Source organism: Uloborus diversus, chromosome 6, assembly GCF_026930045.1.
Source record: "Uloborus diversus isolate 005 chromosome 6, Udiv.v.3.1, whole genome shotgun sequence".
Lineage (NCBI taxonomy): Eukaryota > Metazoa > Arthropoda > Arachnida > Araneae > Uloboridae > Uloborus > Uloborus diversus.
Window position 1 is genome coordinate 55,490,331 of NC_072736.1, and position 22,619 is coordinate 55,512,949.

The window sequence follows — 22,619 nt, forward strand, 5'->3', positions numbered from 1 at the left end:
TATTTCTTAAAAATTCTGAGATTTTTTTCAATATGGTTGCTAAGAAACAATAACCAAGTTTAAACCACTCTTTTAATGAAACAATTGAATATTTATTTTCTTCTATCTCTAAATTGCTCTTGGTGAAGCAACAAACCTTTTTGGGTTTTAAGCTACCTTATATTTCAAATTTCATTAAATAGAGCAAAACTTCTAACTTAACTTAGGTCTTAAACTTAAACTGGTGGTTCGAATTTGAACTGATAGTTCAACATACATTGCACAATAAAAAACATTTCTCAAAATGCAACTGACACAATTCTTACTGATCCTAACATAAAATGATCTTCTGAACCCAAAAATGATTGCCCCCCCCCCCCCCCCATCATTTACCACCTTTTTGGAGTTAGCGCCTCTCTTTTTTTTTCAAGCTTTCAATAGTTTCATGTCCATTAATTTATTTAGAGTAGAAATTAACATTATAATAACCTTTCTTTTTTTTTGGGGGGGGGGGGGGGGGTTGAGAGCTGCAGTAACTCTGTCCTTAAAATATTTTTTAAACCATCAAATAAATATCATTTTTCCTGAACTCATTTTTTTGGTGTAAAACCAGAGCACTGGCCCTCCATCTATGAGCCCCATTTCCGAACAAATTTTCACATGGTGAAAAAAATGTTTTGAAAATATTGAAAGCAATGCATGTTGCATACAAGTTGCTTCAGAGATCTTCAGTAAAGAACCTTCTTGTATTGCTTATATTTATTCAATTTACATTCACAGAAAAAATAAAGACTAAAAATGAAATTAAATACTCTTCAAATATAGCATTAGTATATATTTATGCTTCTGGGGTTGCACATCCCCCATTGTTTATCACTTCTTGATATAGTAATAAATCATAAGGGCAATAAAAAATGCACAAAAAGTTGACTACAAACCAAACAAAAGAATATCAAACATACCATGGAATTTAACGATTTTTCAGTCTGAAAAAAATTTTTTATTGTTAAAGTTCCATTTCCAACTTCACATAGTCTATCAATAAAGGCACTAAGATCTAATAAGCAAAAAAAGACAATAATATATTGATTAAAATAGAAGTACACATTAAATTGCCATTTTTATTGTACATTTAGAAAAACATCGGACATTCATTTTATATGTGGTAAAAAATTAAAGACATAACAATTTTAAGTATTACGTCTTTTAATTCTTCTTTTCCTTGGTTATTAACAAATTAATTAATTTACTTATTGTAAGATATGTTAGAATCATGTAGACTGAAAATATCTTTCATGTTCTTTAATTTTACAAGACTAAAAGAATAAAAAGGAAGAAAGAACAGCAAACACACTACTAATAGGCAAACATATTGGTCATCAAAAACAGGAATATAGAACTTAAGAAGTTCAATGTTTTTCACAGAGACTGAAATGCAATTCTTTATACATGAAAAGCACATCCTGGTTTACTTATTTTCCAACATAAAATTTAAGACGCTTCAAAATACAGTGGAACTTCAGAAATTCACCCTCCCCCCTAGGGGGATTCCAAATAATCCGAACAGCTTGGGAAGTGAAGGCCTAAAAATAGATTTGAAAAAAGGAAAATAACTAGGATTCTAAAGGTAAGTTAATTTTTTATTGACAGCTAGTTTTAACAAACATTTGAATTCAATGTAAAATATAGTTACATGTACCTTATCATGTAGCACTAAATTCAGTAATAATTCGTTGACATAAAATGAATGTTTGATGACTCTGTGTTGCACCAGCAATATTCCTGCTACTATAACATAGATAACATATTAAGCACTCATGCTTTATCAAGGGTAAAATTGCTTCATCTCTACAAAGTATAAAATGAAGTCCCCAAAAAGCGTCTGTGTGTTTGAACTCGCAAAACTCGAGAACTACCTGGCTGATTGCGCTGAAATTTTCAGTTTGTTCCTATAAGTCCTGAAAAGGTTTGCAGATCAGTTCCAATAAAATTTGATGAATAGTTCTTTTTTTATTCCAATAACATTTCACATAAATTCTCAAATATGGAGGTGAAAAATTACTTGCACATATTAATATTACATATCGTTAGAAAGGGTAGAATTTTCCGCGTTCTACGTAATTTGTTTCAATACTCTAACTGTATTACGGCGGGAGTTACTTGCGTTTTTGGCTCAAATTTTTTTAGGCTTAGCTGAAATTTAGGCACAACTTTCTTCATTAAATAAATCAATAAAAAGCGAAGGAATTGTGCCACAGCTTTCTTTTTGATGCCAGTGGAAAAAGTGACCTTTTTTACTCCAGAACTAACTCGACTTATGGTCCAAAAAATAAGCTTTTACCTTGAAAGGAAAAAAAGTTACAAGCCTTTTTAAATCAAGTTTAAGAAATCTCGATTTCATTCAAACTGCGAACCATTTTCTTTCGCATTTTAATTCCTTAAACTTATTTTATTTTGTGTTTCCATGGTTATGCATTTTAAATCCAGCTTTCTGGATTTAATTTTTTAAAAGTATTTTAATATCTGTCGTCATTGTTTGGAAGAGAAATCATGATGTTTTTTTTTATTTATTTTTTATGCCTGATTGTTGAATATACGTCACTTGACACAATTTTTATTTTCAAGGTGGACCGGCAAAGCCGGGCAACGCAGCTAGTTATTAACATAAAGCAAACATTTCCAGATCACTATTGAGCTAATAACAAGAAATGAAATAGGCCATACGATAAATCCAAACTCTAAGGAATCCAAACAAGAAACAACCCAGGACTATTTCAGATTCCTGAGATTCCACTGTAGTTTTTAAGGCATAAAATAGAAAAATTAAAGAGTTCTTTAAACATTAGCCTTTAATAGATAAGTTGAAAAAACAAATTATTACACCATGTGTATCTTTGAATGCTCTTTATTTCCTTAATTCATTTTTTTAAAACTAATTATTAATCTGTTTTAAAACAGAGAACATTTGAATAACAACATTATTCTAGCATTGAAAATAAGGTTTGAAAAAAAAAAAAAACATACAATATAAAGGCCACTGCAAGAACAATTTAAGAATATAGTTATAAAGTAAAAATAAAAAGTTACAAACCTTCCAATAGAGACATTAGATGTAAAATATACATTTTGAAATTTTGAATCCTGTGCAATTTTATAAACTGCAACAAAGATACAAATAAATTTTTGCACTGGTTATGCACAATAGATGCTCCTTCCTCTTTCATGACCTTTAGCAACCACATCATGGTCCACTCCGTAAAGGCTACAGAAAAGTGTTTTGTGAAATATTACAAAATTAAAACTCTATTAATTAGGATTTCTATACACAAGAACATTTCGTGAAAAATAATAATAGTAATAAAATATAAAATATGTGGCAAAAATTTAAGTAACAGGATGTTTCATGAGAAACTTGATACAGCAAACATGTACCTGAGTTTGGTAACAGTGAATCGTGTTCATAGTGGCAACCCGTTTTCAACGTCAACATCTTCCAGTCCTTTCAGCCATTCCTAGACCTCAATGTTGAAGATCTAGATCAGTACTTCTCAACCTTTTTTCAACTTTCAGATGGGCAGAGCTTTTTAAAAAAAACTTGCCAACCGGTGATGTATTTTTCTTTTTTATGATTTTTTTACGCCCTGGTGAAGTTTCCCCCTCCTCCCCCTATCTTTTGAGGGGGAAAAAACTTTCGTTTAGTAAAAAAATTTTGCAAACGGCTGAGAGGTTTTGTCTTTTTTTACAAAATAAGAAAAACAAAGGGCAAAAAAAAATTCTTTTGAGTGCAGAGTTTAAGAACTGATTGTACTTAGATTTAGAAATGCTGAAATATTTGAAGCGCTATATTCGAGGAGCTGCTTGATTTTGGAACAAGAAAATTGTTTTTCTTTATCAGCTCTATATTTTCAGATCAGCGCTGCTGTAATACCTATAATGGGCAGTTTTATTTCCATTTTGTGCAATTTTAAAGCAAGTATAGGCTTCTGAAACAATTATTGCTTCTGGCATATTTGCTCTATTTTCAATCAATCTACTTAAAGGAAAATTCCCTAGATGGTGCAAGAATGTGGCAAGTTTAGCAACAATGCTTCAACAAGTCAAAGTCAATTTGTGAGTTCTTGCCTTGAATATATTTGCTTCATGCGATGCATGCAGGGTTGGCTTTTTCCCGTCCAAAACTTGTTTTTCCCATCCCGCCGGGAAAAAGTGGTAAATACCGGGATAAAGTGGTAAAAACTTCCTAATAACTACATGTAAGAAATATTTTGGCTTTCTGAATCTGATGTGTAAAATACATGTTAGAAATAAATAATTATTAATTAATCTTGGGTTTTAAATTATTCTGTAGGAAAGGAATATAAATAAATAAGAATTATTGCACAAAACATAATGTTTGCCCACAAAAGTTTTTAACAATAAATAATTTCCTAAATAAATATTTTAGATCACAATAAAATAAAATCATTAAACCTTAAAATACCAGGGTCATCAAGAGAAGCAATAAATAATGCGTTTAAATTCAATAAAATTTTTATTACATTTTTTTAGTAGACCTATTAAACAGAGATTTTGGTTTTGTGTGATATTTACACGAAATGTTCTTTTGCATCATCAGTAACAGTTGTTGCCAGATTCTAGTTCAATCAAATGGAATTTTTGAAAAATCAGTCGAAACATTATTCTCTGAAGGCATTACAAAAGCACTATGGTGGAAGAGTTCAAATAAAATTTCTGCAATTATTGGAACATCTTAAAAGATGTCTGTCCTGCATCATCAGCATCTCCCAAACGTATTTTTTCTAATTTTTCACTCATCCGAAACAATATTAGAAATAGACTGGGTTTGCAAAAAGCCTCTAAATTAGTGTTTTGTTACATGATGCTAAAATTCAATGTGGAAGTAGAAGATGAAGAATATGAATAGGATTATGATTTGTAAACTGTATTGCGCACATATTTATTAATAAATCCACTTCCATTTTTGTGAACTTTCCTCTTTTTTTCAATCTTTTAAACTATTATTTTAGATCTCAATTTTGATATTTTTAAAGACTATTTTGAAGTTATATTTTAAAAATCAGTTTTTCCCATGTGGGAAAAACATAGTATTTCTATCGGGCAAAGGTATCGGGGGACTCTAGATCAAACTTTTTTTTTTTTTTTTTTTTTGAGGCCCTTTGTAGTGAAACCCTATAAACAAACATTTACTAAGAACCAAGAGTGACAATTTCAGGGGTGTTGAGTTGGTCAACCATTCGTCCAAAATATTTGTTCGAGCTCAAGAAATCCCACACCTTAAGTACACATAAGAAAATGTAAATAAATAAAGGATAAAACCTTTTAATTTCCCTTTTTTTTTTTAACTTTAGAATAGAGAAATTTTAGACATTTTGAGGCCATTAAGAATTGGAGGCCCCAAGGCAACAGTCTAGTTAGTCTGTTCGGTAATCAGGCTCCGAATTTTTGTTTATTATAATACTGTTACAAAAATTCGGTGCAAATTCAAACTTTCTTCGAAATGACAATTCCAATCTTGATAAAAACACAATTAATTTATTTACAAATATTAACAATAGAGCAGGTAACAATTGCAAACATCCAGTAATTAATCGAATATCGTTGTTAAACACTGTGCATTATTCATTACACCACGCATTCAAATTCAAAATACGTAAAAAGAACCAAATTTGAAAATCACAGCAAAAGCGCTAATACATTCACACACAGCAGTGAAAAAACGAGAAAACAGTTAGAAAGCAAAACTGATTCTCCACTCATTCACAAGACGCCCGCCAGGCGTTTTATACCTAGTAAAGAAATATCCAGAAAATTCTAAAACGTTCTACCAATTACTCATATTTTCTTTTTATTCCATTCACAAATTTTATCATTCAGAAATGGAGGGACCATATACTTCATTCCAATGTAAGGGGTTGAATCAAGAAACTATTTATAGGTTAAGTTCTTACGATAATTTTAGATGAAAATTAATGAAATAACCGTCAAATTTAGCCAGATTACAATAAATTAATCATAAAAACAATTACTATTTATAAAATGTGTAACAATACTAGTAAAAATTCTATGTTTTGTGCTCTGTTTCATCTATGAACTTAATACTAAGTATTTCACAAAAATTTTATATCTTAGAAATTTGAACTCCTAGGCAAAAACTAATTCATATTTGAGTTCAGGGCACAGAATTCATATGAAAGCAGTTCTCAATAACCTGTCACCAAAATGACTGTTCCCCTGTGTAACAATAAATGAATTAATAAATATATAAACAAAACTTTACTTGTTCTTAAAGAACTGTTACAAAAAGGTTTTTAATTTTTTTCGAATAAGAAAAGTATTTATCTCAATATAATTATACAGAAGTAATAAACATTGTTAAAAAATCATAGAAAACTACTAAAAAGAATCACAAAATTCATGTAAAAGATGTGGTATAGGATTATTATGATCGGGTTTTCTTCTGTTTCATACGTACTTTTTGATTTTCTTATTGCTGAACTAAGTGTTCTTTTTATTAAACATAATGATAATAAGGTAGCTCCAAATTTTAAACTTGAATTCAAATTTCTTGATGGAGATACTGATACTGCTTGAAAATGTGAATGTGACTTACTCTCAAACACTATAGCTTTTTCTGAATAGTTACGTATGTGGAAAGAAGTTACGCAAACCACAAAAAATTGAGAGTTGGATGGAAGCTTTCAAACTTTCCTCAGCACTTCCAAACATTCAGCAAAATTTAAATATTCTTTGTTTTGTACCAGTCTCAACTACCTCCATGGAAAGGTTCCTGCTTTTAAAAAAATAAAGACATTTTTATAACCCATCGTGGGTTAGAAGAGGTGAATTAAATTTCATATGTTTGTACACAAAAATATAGTGCTTACATGTATTTGTAGGAGGTATGTTCAAAACTTTTAATTACAATTTATTCTCGCCCTTTAAATAAAGTTTTTTTCTGGCTTCTATATGCATGTTTTTCTTTTATTTGCATAGTATCATAATGAATTATTTTTATTAGTACTATCACCCTCATATATATAACAGCTAATGATCGAGTAACGCTCCTGATGTCATCAACAATGAAACTCGTGCCACAGCATGATAATTTGATAATATGTTTTGGTTATTTTTAACATGCAGCGAAAGACTTTATTGTAACAAGGCTGAACTGGACTACTTAACTGTTTTACTGGTAAGACTGTGTCCTTTCAGGGGAATAAAGAAACGAAAAAGTGGTTAAGAATGAATGCTATCTACTGGATAGGGTTCATTCACTGGAGTTAGGGTTAACATTTCAACCATCAAAATATCACCAAACAGGCCATTGCTTCGTTCAAATGTAGAAGCAATTTTAACCCATCATATCTTGACTGGCGATTTTCTAGTCACTTTGTGTGTCTAGTCACAAATTTACTTTGTGCCCCCTCCCCCTGTCTTTTTTTTTATCTGCCACTGCCCATGACCAATGTGTTTGCTAGATTTAAAAAATAAAATTAATGCATCATTAAGAATAGAGTAAAATCAAATAAAGTAAATTAATTTACCAGCAGATAAGTTACTCTCAATCTCCTGCTTGACTTCTGAAGATGACGGATTATCTTCATTTTCACTAGCAAAGCCGCAACTTACAAATATGTGGGGTATTTCTTTAAAAGAATTTTGCATGTGGTGAAAGAATGAAGATAACATAGCATTAAATTCAGGATTAAGACCTAAAATACATTAAGAAGTAAAATTAAATTCAGTTAGAAAAGATTTCAACATCAAATAAATAAGTATTTAAAGCAGTTCAAAAAAATACATATCAGCAAATAAATAATAATTTTTATGAAAGCTTAATTTTAATAAAAAGAATGGAAAAAATGAACACAGTAGGTACCCCTGTATAGGGGGGGGGGGAGATTATGGAGCAAGTTGTGCCATCAATATTTTTTTGGGGGGGATTTTTTCTTTCCCCAAATAATGTTTTTTTTTTGGGAGGGGGGGGGGGGTACATGAAATTTTTGGAGGAACAAAAGATATTTAAATTTATTCAATGCGAAATAGTAAGATGCATGGACTAATATTTTTTGACGTACTTCTTCCAAAATTAAGTAACCACGTCTCTTTTTCAATGAAGAGCTCCTCAGAGACGGGATATTGTCAGAGCGTCTGTTTAAAAAAAAGTTCCGATGGTTTGATTTCATTTTAATTTATCATGACTTTTTCTAGAACTAGCACAATTCTGTACTGTGAAAACGTGTAACAGCAATGAAAAAAGGGGGTTAGAAATGGGAAAAAAATATTTTTTTCGTAAGAATTTCTACCATTGTGCTCCAACTAATCATAGCTTCATTAACAACAGGAAAATCGATAAGAACTAGTTTTAAAATTTTCCAATAACATAATTTTTAGCCCTTGTCTGGACAGTAATAATATGTTTTCTTTATAAACAAGCAGAAGCGGCGATTGGGACTGAAAAGTGAGGGAAGGTAAAAAAAAAACGACAGCTAAAAGCTATAGGACTTTTAGCGGCACAAAAAAAAAGAGAAAAAGAGAGAGAGAAAAGTAAAAAACTGTGCTAGGGCTGGTTTTCAGAACAGATGAGTGGTAATTGATCAAAACCTATCAACTTATAACTCACGTTCTTATTAAGATTTTGTATCACAAAATTTGATGAATTTTGTACACAATAGATTTCCTCATAGAAACACTTCAGATATGAATTAGACTTACATTATTTATCCCAAAGTATTTTGAGATGTCACAAACACTTGGAATAATTTCATTGAAAACTATGGCTTGTTTTCAAGTAAAACAATTGATTTACTAATATCTAAACAATGAATACATAAATTAAAAATTACTGCTTGTGCTAAACAATGTTTCGTAAACAGATATACAAAGTAAAATAAATAATTATGTTCTACAAATTTTAACTTTTCTTTTTTTAATGATTTCTAGTTTTGGTTTATAAACTCAAAAAAAAAAAAAAAAGAGTAAATGAACCATAAAAAGTGGGGAATCGCCGCCACTGTAAACAAGCCTGAGTTGATGTAGAATTTTTCATTTCACTTTTACTTCCACGTTTTCTATCATTTACAAAATTACAGTTCCATCAATTAATCAGTAATGATTTTTATCAAATATTCAATACTCTGCTGATGGAAGTAGAGCAGTTTATCTCATAATATCTCAAACCATTTTTACTTTCTTCTACATCTAATACATAGAAAGAAGTTAATTATTCCATCCATGAAAGTTTTCGTATTTTTAAGTTTGTGTGTTGAACAGATGAAACATTTTGACCATTTCTGGAAAATATCAATCTCTGTGTACTTGTGTGTGACTGATTTTTTGTGGTTATGCGTATTTAGGACTTCAACTTTGAAAAACTTTCAGAATAACGCCCCCTCCCTATCATTGCAAGTTGTTAAAAATTTCAATTTCAAAAACATTTCGGGAAAGAGTCATGAATCCTCTTCTTCAGTGACATTATTGAAAGTTTGACATTTTTCCAATGGAATTCCCCCCATCCCCAGTTCTCCGATAATATTACTAAAAATAGCCTTAAAATTTTGTTTTTAGGGCGAAAATTTCGAAAAATGGTCCTGAGGTGATCTTCCAAGAACTTCTCACCCTAACACTATCGAAGGTTGGCTTAAATTGTGTTTTAGAGCTTCCGTTTTGAAAAACTGCCTGCCCCTAACAATACCAAAGATGGCCAACAATTGCATTTTTAGCACTTCAGTTTCAAAAAATCCCCCCCCCCCTTCTTGCTAACATCACTAAAGGTCATCTAAAACTGTATTGTTGAATGGCTGTTAAATTGCCGCAGGAGGATTATCAAGAATAACTGCAAAGCGTTCTGCCGTATAAACTTTTTTTTTAATTCCGGGGAGAGCCCCCGAACCCCTCTGGTTTTGCACTGGGAGGCCGGCCTATCTAATCTTCCCTATCCCTAAGAGTACTACAGGTGGTCTAAAAATGCATTTTTAGATCTATAATTTTGAAAAAGTTCCGGGGAAGAGACATGAATCCTTCCTTTTCTTGAAATAATCGAAGCAATCTTCAACGGCGTTTTTAGAGTTTTTTAAAAAATGCGGCAGAAAGGCCACCAAACTTTTTTCTCTCTGACATCACGGAAGATCGTCTGAAACTACATTTCCAGGAGAGAAACCCCAAAACCCCCAATTTCTCAGTCAATATTATTCAGGTTAATATTGTTCAAATCTAGTAATGAATCCCCCCTAAATTAAAAGCTGAATACTCTCCCTTTCTCACTCTATTTATAAGTATATTAGGGGGAAATGTGAAGGAAGGCTCGTTAAAACTAATGCCCCTCTCCCATGATTTTTGATCTCACGACGGTCCTGAAAAATTTAATGCTGTCATTATTTGATCTGGAATTTATAGATAAATTACAAATTTAGCCGAGACAACAAATCGCGCGAATCTGGTAGCTGCCACTTTCAAATTTAAAATCCGGAGCTAACGGCAAAATTTAGTAAAGGTAGCAGCGATTTTATTCACAAGATCCTAAATTTATTACAAAATGCTATTGCTTGTACTTGCTGTCGGAAATGTAACCAGTTCATTTTCATACTTGTTGTAAGTATATTCCTTCAGCAAATTTCTTTCTTTTTTTAAAAAAAATAAGTTTGAGTGATTTATTAAATGAATGCAAATTTAACTGGAAATTTGTGATTCTGAAAAGGGTTGTGTTTAACCTAATATAAAAGCAAGGGGGGTTCAAAAAATTTTGGGGGGGATTTTGCGCGATTGAGCTGGGGATGGGCACTCCTGGAGGTATAAAAATGTTCTAACTCTGCTGAAGTTGTAGAAAAAATATTTCAGCAAGAAAATGAATCCATTTCATCAAGAAAACAGATATTTTTATTTACTTCTTTTTCAAAATAAATACATCTCCTCATTTTTGAAACCCAAAATTAATTGCCTGACCAAGCCTATAAATTGAATTTAATCTGGTGGTAAATAATTAAAGAATTATCAATAGAACAGAGATTTATCATTATTATTATTATTTTGTTCTAGCCCCAGTGCAGAAATTTTGAGTAGTGCACTGTTTTGCAAAATTTTGGAAAAAAACCAAAAAAAAAATGTTGTATTTATTTCCATTTGTTCATGATTTTCAGAAGATTTGAATTTTCATTTTTTGTTTGTACAGCTTATTATTTTTTGCATAAAATGCAGTCAATACAAATACAAAAGTGATGACCAGCAACAGGCTCTGGGCCCAGCTAGCTGGTTCCAAGTCAATTTACAATCCCCAGTGAAGATCAATGGCCCTCTTAAAACTATCTACTCCCTTGCTCATTACCATCTCTTCCAGTAAGCTGTTCCAAGGTTCCACTACCCTGCTAAAATTTAAAAAAAAATCTTAATATCCATGTTAGCCTGAGATTTAAATAGATTAAAACAATGACCTCTTGTCCTGTTTTCAGTGCTAAACTTTAGCCTCGTAACATCTTTCATTTTAATAAATTTAAACAACTGAATCATGTCCCCTTGGTCTCTTCTTTGCTCAAGACTGTACATTTTTAGCATTCTAAGCCTGGAATCGTAGTCTAAATGAGAAAGTCCATTTATTAGCCTTGTAGCCCACTTTTGAACCCTTTCCAGTACATTAATATCTTTCTTAAGATAAGGAGACCAAAACTGAACAGCATACTCCAAATGAAGTCTTACCAAACTTCTATATAAGGGCAGAAGAACTTCTTTGGATTTGTTTGAAATAGATCTATTGATAAACCCAAGCATTTTATTGGCTTTGTTACTAGCTATGCTGCACTGTTGACTAAACTTTAAATCTTGACTTATTAAGACGCCTAGATCAGTAACTTTTTCTGCCTGATTAATGACTAAAAATTGCAAATAATAACTTGTACACTTATTTCCCATGCTATAAATATAGCACTTGACATTTCCCAACATTAACAGCCATACCCCATTTATCAGCCCTCTCCATAATATGATCCAGATCATTTTGCAGCTGATTTGCTTCTTCTTCATTTTCTACAATCTCCATAACTTTGGCATCATCAGCAAAACAATTCATGTTCCTAGAAATATTTTTATGACTATCGTTCATAAAAACAATGAACAAAACAGACCCTAACACTGATACTTGAAGAACCCCACTTAAAACCTCACTCCATTTAGAACAATTTCTGCTCACAACTACCCTTTAGTTTCCTTCCTGTCAGCCAGTTTTTTTACCCAAATGAAAATTTTCCCTCCTATTCCTATATCAGCTAATTTGCTAAGTAGAGCAACATGCGGTACCTTATCGAAAGCTTTTTGAAAATCAATGTAAACAACATCTACAGGCTTCTTATTATCTAAAGCCAAGGTAACTTTGTCATAGAAATGTAATAAATTAGTTGTACAAGAATTACCTTTCCTGAAACCATATGAAAACTAGTCAATAGATTATTAGTCTCTAAAAAATTTACTACCTTAATTTTTATTAATGTTTCAAAAATTTTGCAAACCACCGAAGTTAGACTCACAGGTCTATAATTTCCTGCACTTCCTGTAGACCCTTTTCTGAAGAGCGGTGTATTATTAGCCAGCTTCCAATCCTCTGGCACTGTGCCCGAGTTCAAGGTTGGCCGGATCAGACCCAATTGGGTTGGACTCAATGGGTTTTTTTGAAAAAACCCATTTAAAAAAACCCATTATTTAGCCCACTTTTGGGTTTCTTTAAATTTTCTAAGAAGTTTTTAAAAAAATTAATTAATTTAAATACTTTCACGATTTAAAATTCTTTTTTATTTTTTCTTACCACATTCAATGGGCATAAAAAATGAATTTTGAACTTTAATAGTATTTCTTAACTCTTAACGGCATTAAAAAAACACTTCAAAGATTTTAAATAAATATATTTAACTTTTTTCTTTAACTGGTCAATAAATAACTCAAATTATCTTGACTAAGTCCTGTGACGTCTAATTTTCTCAATGATTGTACAGAGGAAACTACTCTAGCTAAAAGGTTTTCATGTGAATTATTTTCTGCAAACCAACACGTCACAAATCTCGAATAAACAAGGTATATTTTTTAGAAATTAACAGGTTTTACAAATGGTCGGACAGAAAACAATAGAATATACAGTATTTTCATTATCTTACAACGAAAAAATTTAATATTTCTCACTTTATACACAGAAATAGAAAAACAGGCAACATAAAATTCAAAGAAATGTCTTGATTAAGCTGGAATTCAGTAAAAAAAGGGATTTAAACTACTTGAGGTTCTACAGTAGTTTTGCATGACAAAATGAAATACAATAAAATAAAATGCAAAAAAAAATGTAATTAAAAATGAACAAACAAACAATAGATTTTATCACTCGAGAAGTAACTTTGCCCTAAATGTTGGTAATCATGGAAACTAAAAAAAATCTGAAACTTCACCATTCTTGGGTTTCGTTGTCTTTTTTAACTTTCTTCAGAAAATGCTAAATTTTCCAGCTGTTTTTACCCCAAGATAATTTTGTGCTTTGTCCATATACTTACGCTACAATATGCTACAAGCACCCCACATTTTCCCTAAAAAAGACAAAAACTCACATTTCTTTTTTTAAAAAACCCAGCTTTAGTTGGGTTTTATTTTAAAAACCCAAAAAACCCCGGGTTCATGGGCTTTTAAAAAAAAACCCGGGTTTTTGCGAACCCTGCCTGAGTTATAAGAAGCATTGAAAATATTTACAATTACCTCTGCTAATTACTCTGCACATTCAACTGAAATTTTGGATAAATATTATCTGGTCCCGGAGCCTTAGTCTCTTTGATTTTTTTCAAATGAAGTAAAACGTAATCCCTGGAAAATACAAAGTCCTCAAGCTGTACTATAGCTTGTGTCTTACTGGAGTTAACTGTTAAGATACAGTTATCGTTAAAAACACTCAAAAAAAGTTATTAAGAACATTAGCAATATTACTATTGTCCTGAATTTTAAAGTTCCCTGCTCATCAACAAGTGGCCTAATATGACTATTTCGAGCTTTCCCCGAATTAGCGTAGGCAAAAAACCTCTTAGGATTCCTGTCTATGTTATCTGCCAGTCTTTGCTCAAACTCTCTTTTCTGAATCTGTGCCAAATACTTAAATTTACGCCTTGCTTTACAATATTGGAGCCTATCTGCACAGTGAGCAGTTTTTTTAAACCTATGAAAAGCGGCTTGCATGTAATTTAAAGCGTCTTTAGTTTCCCTGGAGAACCACATCGGCCAAATTTTAGTGTTGACACGAAATGAATATGAACATAAGCACACACAGATCCACTGATCCCACTATTCAATCACACTTAACTATTTTTTTTTCATTTCCAGAAAGTAATTTTTGTGCCGTAATTTTTTCTGTCCTTTGCAACAGAAAATAACAGGTTAACACAATTTCAACAACTCGCATGAATTATTTAAAAAGCATTAAATTATTTGATTTGAAAATATAAAACAAACCTTTGTCCAGGTCCATGAAATTATTAATAATAGTGATGTTGAGGGTTTCTCGAAATTTTCTATCAGAAAAGTCATCATGTTCTTTGTTAGGCATTTCCTACACAAAAAAGATAGTTTAATCTATATAAATAAAACAAATATGTGTGTATATGTGCATATATATATGTATGTATGTGTATGTTCCCTATACAAATCTAGTTTACGTCGGACCTCGACCAAATTTGGCAGGGAGGTACCTGGACTCCCGAGAAGGAATGTACGGGGATTTCAAATGCCAGAAAAGTATGGAAGCATTCAAATTTTAATTTTAAGAGCCTAAAATGGTATTAAATGGCTAATTCTACCCGAAATAATTATTCGATCAATTTGACTTTTCACGCTACTCAAAAAATACCCATAGAGTTTGTTCACTTTTTTGAATTAAAAAAAAAAGCTGTAAAATCACCGGGAAAAAATTAAAAAGCACTTTTAAGCCTAATGGAACTCCATTTTCATATCGGAAAACTATTGTTTGTGCGATCTCATTCTAATTTAGTGTCCAGAAGGTAGGACTCGACCGATGGCATTTTTTGGCCGATGGGCCGATGCCGATTGTTCAAAGATGGCCGATGGCCGATTGTTTTCCTCCAAATGGCCGATTGCCGATGCCATAGGCCGATGGCAAAAAAAAAGAAAATCTAACAGAAATAAATTATTAAGATTGTCAGGAATTTAAAGGATCATTAATTCTTTTCACTTTGCTTCCTTGCTCAGAATAAGGAATTGTAATCACAAAAAAAAAAATCAGATTTCAACCTAAATTTCTATTTTACGATTACCCAATTTAAACTTCACAAGTTTTTTCGGCACATGTGTACATGCATATGTACCTAAGAACATATATATGACAAAAATATCCATTTTGAACACCTCCTTAGTTAATTATCGCAAATTCTTTTGTGATGCCTTTATGCGCGAAAACTTGCGTCACTCAAAAACGTTATGAAATAGTAAGTTGAAAACTCATACTTACCATGATCTAAGAGTTCGAGGACAAGTTGTATAAAACCTTACCCTGAATAGTTCACATTACCGAAGTACATATATCTACAAAATAGTCACCTTGAACGACTATGCACTTATGCCAACATTCGTATAGCTTTTAGAAGGACTCCTGGAACACATTTGTCGCAACCTTCTGTAAGGCCTCTTGCGCTGCTGCTTTAACTTCATCGTGGGGAAGAAGTCGACTTTCATGTTGAGGATGCACGGCTCGATTGGTGAATACTCTGATATGACAAACAAATAACATAACGTTTCGTCGGACTTAACTCCGTGTGACTTTTACCTGTTCTCAGCAAAAAAACATTTGCATGGGAGCCGCTTTCTTCCGTCAGGAGAAGATAAAACTGCATCACAGAAGGTAGCGAAAAATGGCTTCCAGGAGTGTTTCTAAAAGTTATATGAACACTGGCGGAAATACATAGTCCCTCAAGGTGACCTTTTGAAGGTGGATGTGCTTCGGTAATGTGAACTAGTCTGGGTAAGGTTTGATGGTACAGCTTGTCCCTCGAACTTTTGGATCGTACTACGTACAATCTTTACAGGGTGTAGTTATGCTTCTCCTTTTTTGACTGCTGGTATGATGGAAGACAAAAAACAACAGTCCAAAAAAAAAAGAAAGAATGAAAAACAACGAGACTGTTTAATAACTAATTGATTTGTTTTCTTTTTTAACTGAACATATAACTAAGATTTTAGTAATATTGTAATAATGTATGGATTTAGGTACACTAAAGATAGTTAAAAAACATTAAATTATGTTGTTTAATCATTCAAAAAAAATAATAAGAATAAAACTATGAAACCGTCAACAAATTACGCAATTAAAGTGGAAAGAGTGCACGTAGACATTTTTTAGTCATCAAATTAAACAAAAAAGGTAACAGGTAAATTACAATATTAAATCCTAACAGGAATATTTTTATACTTATTTAAAGTTAACGAACAGAAAAGTTTGCATTTTTCATAAAAGCTATAACAGTGACACAAATTTTACGGAAAAAAGAAATAGCCATAAAAAGAGCGAGGTTCTTAAAACGCAGCCAAAATAAACAAACTCAATATTTACACCAAGTTAATCACTGAATACATATACTACTTGATCTGATGTTTGCACACGTAATATTGAACAATTTGATTGTTTAATCTTTTTTGAAGCACTAGAAACAAGTTCAAATTAAATTTTTCAATTTAACAATAATTTTCTGAAATTTAAAAAAAAAATGCATAATAGAAAATCCTTGAAACTTTTCTACAACATATTATTAAAAATATGATGAAAACAAAAATAACTTATTCATTGATTTTACATAAATACAGAAAAATAGTTACTTACAAATGAAAAAAAATCGATCGCTATTAATGAAGCAAAAAAGTAGGCTCATTACGAAATATAGGTGAAACAAGTATAACAAATATGCAAAATGACATTTCTTGAACAAAATAAATTATCGTTAAATATTTAAGAAATGCTTGAAACGACGAGGGTGGGTTAGGGGGGTCAACCTCTGATTTTGGAGTAATTCACAACATTAAACTTTGGCCCCAACTTCGGCCCCCTTTTTATAGTACAGAACCGCTACCACCAACGCCTCGGAAGAGTTTCTGAATCTACTTCAGCACTTCCGAAAAAAAATTCAAAAGTCCCTTTGAATTCCGAATTATGTCACCATTCAAAACGTCTTTAATCAATTTCTTACATTAATGCTCGAAATTCTTCCTAAACAATAGATAAAGCTTGAAAAAAAAAATCTCTAATTTTATGAATGGTGTTAGTTTTAAACAACTCAGAAGTACAACTAAAGTTTAGTTTCAGAAACTGAGGGAGTGGGAGGAGGGGCACATAAGTGTTCTCGGAAATACAAAAAATAGTCGTAAAAAATAGAGCTCAAAATAATCAAACATTGAGCAGAAAAACCCTTTTAATAGTTGCACCCGAGTTTGTTTTGATATGCAGTGGCGGATTTAAAATATAGCAAATGTTGCAATTGTGCGAGAGGTCCCATAACCATAGGGGAACCGTAGGAATTACAAAAATGCCTATGATAAATGTTTTACAACTTCTGTGATAGAGAAATAGGGCCCCAGAATGTATTTCGACGGGCCTCAAACTTGTAGCTCCGAACTTGTAGCCGAAGCGATACAGAAAAAACTGCAATACTGTGATTCATATTACAAATATCGAAAAATTAAAAATTACCGTTGGTTCAACGGGAATCTAACAAAATGAAACAAAACCGGTTTCGCCATCTCATATTTGTTTCCATGGTCTCCAATGCGGCAAAATATCACCAAATGATCGTCAGTCTGAGACGCTAAATTAGTTTTGCATTGAAATAAGTTATTAATATTCACAAAAAATAAGTAAATAGGCTTTTTAGAACACCCGATCGAAAACAAAAAGGGAAGTGCACAACTGGAACGTACGTACACCCCACATGTAAAATTTAGCATTCTACAGCTTACCATTTTTGAGTTATGACTTATGAGAGGTACATACGTACATCCAGCTGCAAGAAACAACGCAACAATTAACTTGTTCGGTACCTGAATGCAGCATTAAAAACTCTTTCAGGGGTGACTAAAATAGAAATTCATACAAAAATTTAAGTAAACTATTTTATATGAAAACGGTAACTCAACTTACTTTGTATTGAAAAGTAAAACAACAAAGGTCCTTTTTTTTCCCCAAAAAACATCGGCCAATTCCATCGGCTTTTCGATGTTTTTTAAGGCCGATGGGCCGATGTTTCCTGCAAGTTAGCATCGGCCGCCGCTGCCGATGGCTAAATTGTTGAACCATCGGCGCCGATGCATCGGTCGAGTCCTACTAGAAGGTTGCCACTTTTTTTCTTGGCTGCAACTAAATAAAATTTTGCTGTTGTTTTGAGGTAAAAATTTCCCCTTTTGATTATTATTTGGCGATTTATCTTCTTTCTTTTTTTAAGGATGTTAGTTGTATTTATAGAGGGTTGCGTTTAATTTATTCGGAAATTTTTGATTTGTTGGTTTTCTTTCTTTAAAAATGATTGTTTTGATGGGAAATTTAGCAGCATTTTTTCTTTTTTTTCTCTAATTGAAGACTGATTGCTGAACATACGTCACTTGACATTACTTTTATTTTTGAGGTACACCGTGCAAAGTCGGGCAATGCAGCTAGTTATATGAATAAAATTAGAACACTAGGTAAGCAATAGGCAATAAATGCTTCATTTTCTTTACTGGCGTTGATAGCTGAAAAGTAAATGAGCAAGTTAGAAAAATTTAGGTACCTGATTAGCACGTGATAAAATAATTTCAAAAAAATTAACTAATCTTTTACCAGTACTTTTATTTCAATTAACACTAGCATTAAGACAGTGTTCGTATAAGGATTCAGTGGGGGTCATTTTGGCCCTCTGAGAAGAAACCTGCATAATTCCAATCATAATATTATATATTTATAATAAATAGTTTATTTAAAGGATGCAGAGATTTTAGGAACATATAATGAAATAAAAAGTTCAAAACACCCTTAAAATAACCAGCAATGTTTAAGAGAGCTAAAATAGTCGCAATAAAGCTCAACAGGCTATCATAGCTGCTCAGCACTTCGAGCACTGCACAAATCCTTTTTATAGAAGCCTAAAGAGAGAAAACCTACGAGACCGAATTTCCAGAGGCTCCTTCTCAATTCTCAAAGACCGAAACCTTTATTAGCTAGGATCTGACATCCTTAAACATTGATGTATTTGAAGAGGTTGTTTTAAATGATCTTGCAAAACCCCAACAAAAAAATAAATATAAGATTACAGTAAAATTAATGATAAATATACTGTGCTTTTCCCCCACTATCTTTGTTTTAAAGTCATAGTGATATCAACACGAATCATAAATTATTTTTAAGCAAGTGTTAAATGAAAAATTACGAATCCATAGAAACTATTTGATTAAATGTATTGAATGTTTTTGTGCTTTAAATGAATGTGAAAGAAAGCAACAATATTTGATTTTGAAAACCCCTCCCATAAAATTTATCTGGCTGCGCCACTGTAAGTAAGGTATTTTATAGGGTAGGAGAATCGGTTACATGCATAAATTACATGCAAAAACAATAAAATTAAAGTACTACAGTGGTTGCTGTTTATTTGAATCATGTTTGTTCTGAACATTTTTGATTCCAAAGAACGGCCAATTCAATAAAGCTGGATTTGGTTCTGTTTTCGAAAATTATTCATTAAAGCGGTCAATTCAATTAAACGCCGTTCACTGCATACTCTAGTGTGGAAAGATAAAGGGCAGTATCTGCAAATTTACCTTCCTGAAAACCAAACACATCAATTGTTTCTTATAAATTTTCATTACATTCATCATAATGAGATTTGTAATATTATTCATTACATTTTTTTCCCTTCTCTTTCCTTTCCGAAGGATGCATCCTGCAAATTGGAAAACAATATATATATATATATATATATATATATATATATATATATATATATATATATATATATATATTTAAATCTATTGTCTATTTAGCTTTGTTGTACAAGCTTTCTCATTTGGTTTCCTCTGAAAATTAAGCAAGAGAAAAACTTCTAATTCTAACAATTCCCTATTGTTAGTAGGTATGGTATCTAAAACAAGCTTCTCCAAATATCTGGAAAACTCATTTTTGCATACTGCCCTTTACTTTCCTATGGCAGTAAATGAGAACTAGCTCCCGACTGAACTACATGCTAAATGGAAAGATTTAGAAAAGATTAGCTTCTCTGATTTACCAGAGGTTAAAAAGCATAGAAACGCTGGACTAATATCTTTAATCAATGTTCCAAAGATCACTTTAGTATTTCATAGCTGGGGCATTCCATGGTATTTTTGACATTTATGTAGAGTCCGTAATGTGACCTTTTTTGCCATAACTTTTTAATTTACAGTTTGAGTAGCATATTATTTTATTTTGATCTTTTCCTACCAACACACCAGCTCAAATTAAAATAATTTGCAAATCAAACAGTAAATTAAAAAGTTATGGCAAAAAAAGGTCACGTTACAGACTCTACATAATGTAAAAAATACCGTGGAATGCCCCAGCTGTCATCATCAAAAGCTGGAAAGTAGGGAGGTTTTGCACAAAAAATTCATACAAAAAAATTTTGAGTGCAAAAGATACTTTTAAGATACAGAAAGGATTTCGAAAATTAAGCTTGTAATGGGACGCAAGATTCAGCTTTCGGAAATATGACAGGACAGAGGACATAAAATTCGAAAGCTAAGATTACTATTATTACTTTTTTGAAGTTAAAAAACTGCGACTTTTAAATTAATAAAAACAGTTTTGAAGCAGGCATACGTTTGTTCTCTCTTATAATCGATTAAACTTTCCTTGCAGAACATTTGACAAACGAAAGATCAGTAAAAAAAGTAAAATTCTCTAAATACTGGTTTCAAGTAAACAGAATATGAACAAAGCGAAACGTTTGACAGACAATAAGGTTGAATGGAAATATTTCACGTACTCTACTGCACTCTTTCAAAAAAGTTTATTGATCAATAAAATATTTGATCTAATATTTTGAAAGATAAAAGTTGAAGGTAGAGAACTGAAGATAAAATTCGATAAAATACACCTACTTAAAACAGTTGAAAACAAATTCCTGTTTTCTAGCTTTTAAAGTGACATCAATAAAAGTTTTAGAGAATTTTTAAGTTTAGTATTAACTTCATAATTGCACAGAAGGAATTGAACGAATGAATTTTTTTTTTTTTTTTGACGAATTGAAGGCTTTGTTCATGCAAATAAGTCAACTTGTTATACATCTACTTCACAAGTTTAGGCTTATTAAAATAATTAAAACTTATTGTCAAGTTTTAACTATTGATCGTAATTATAAATCCAAACAAACCAAACTGAACCGCGGTAACTTTTGTCAAGTTACAGCTACAGTTAATTTATTTATTTAAACATTTTCAAGTTACCCCGGTTATAGTTACTACGTGCGGAAGACAACTTATGTGACAACTCTGCGGTCGCTTGGGGCAATCGCTGTGGGATGTCGAATTCAAGTGAAACATTTAGGACAATCGCAAGTTGGAAGTCGGGATATGAGATACTGGTCGATGATAATCGCAAGTATATTAATCAATATCAATCAATGAGAGTATTACTTTCGAGAGAGGGGTGAAAATCGTGATGATGCAATATTTGTTTTGATGGTGAATCTCATATGTTATGGATATTTTCTGTGCTATTTTTTTTTAATCAACTTCTAGCTCTTCAATTGGAAAAAAAAGCAAATTGAATAAAAAATGTTGCCGTTTAAGAAATGCGTCATATGTTCCTCATGTATGTTCTATTTGTTTTGAATGAAACGCATGATGTTTTTGACGTTTGAAGGAAGAGGAAAAATTGATAATAAATCTCTGACAAAAGGATCAAAGATTTTCAACACACAACAACAACTGAATTATGCTTAGAGAATTTTGAATTTGAATTGCCTACTGTAATATCTGTTTTGAACATATGTTACTTTTCCGAAGTTGAATGCATTTCCACAAGTAATTCGCAACTCCAATAAACTATAGGGGGGCGCTGCAGCCACTGTCTAATGGCGGATGAAAAAGGTAAAACAAACAGATGCCGTAACTTATAACTTACTTTGAAGTTTAATGAATGAGTAACATTTCATTGTGTTTGTGGGAAACTTTTTTTTTCTATTCCTCTGAAATTACATTACACCACAAACTCTCTGAAGCCTGTAATTTTCTCCAAAGAAAACTCGTGGAACGGAATATTTTACCTTTTTCTTTAGTATTGTTAATCACCGCAAGGTAGCGTATTCGAGCTCTGGAGTTGCGAATAAGTATATGCTAGTTTGTTACCAGTTCCGTGCAGCTTCAAACTTTCTTTAAATGACGACACAGTTCTTGAGAAAACACAGGAGATTTATTTACAATTATGTACAAGAAATATCGTTAAATTAACCATAGCAATTGGGCAAATATCTATTAACACCGTAAACTCAACGGTAAAACACGTATTTACATCAAAATACGCAATAACACAGCGCGAAGTGCCTCACAATAAAGAGAACAACGGTCCAGACGAATCAGACCGTTAAAAAGCACAACTGACT

The 22,619-nt window shown here is 31.9% G+C and overlaps 1 long non-coding RNA gene across 1 annotated transcript; it reads right to left on the reverse strand.

Annotated features, from left to right (window-relative positions):
- Window positions 1-7,574: 7,574 nt before the first annotated feature.
- Window positions 7,575-21,217, reverse strand: LOC129223772 (uncharacterized). The gene is made up of 3 exons (XR_008580647.1): window positions 21,118-21,217; window positions 14,464-14,560; window positions 7,575-7,712 (listed from the first exon to the last, which is right to left on the reverse strand). It is a non-coding gene; the product is annotated as an uncharacterized LOC129223772 (long non-coding RNA).
- Window positions 21,218-22,619: the final 1,402 nt, after the last annotated feature.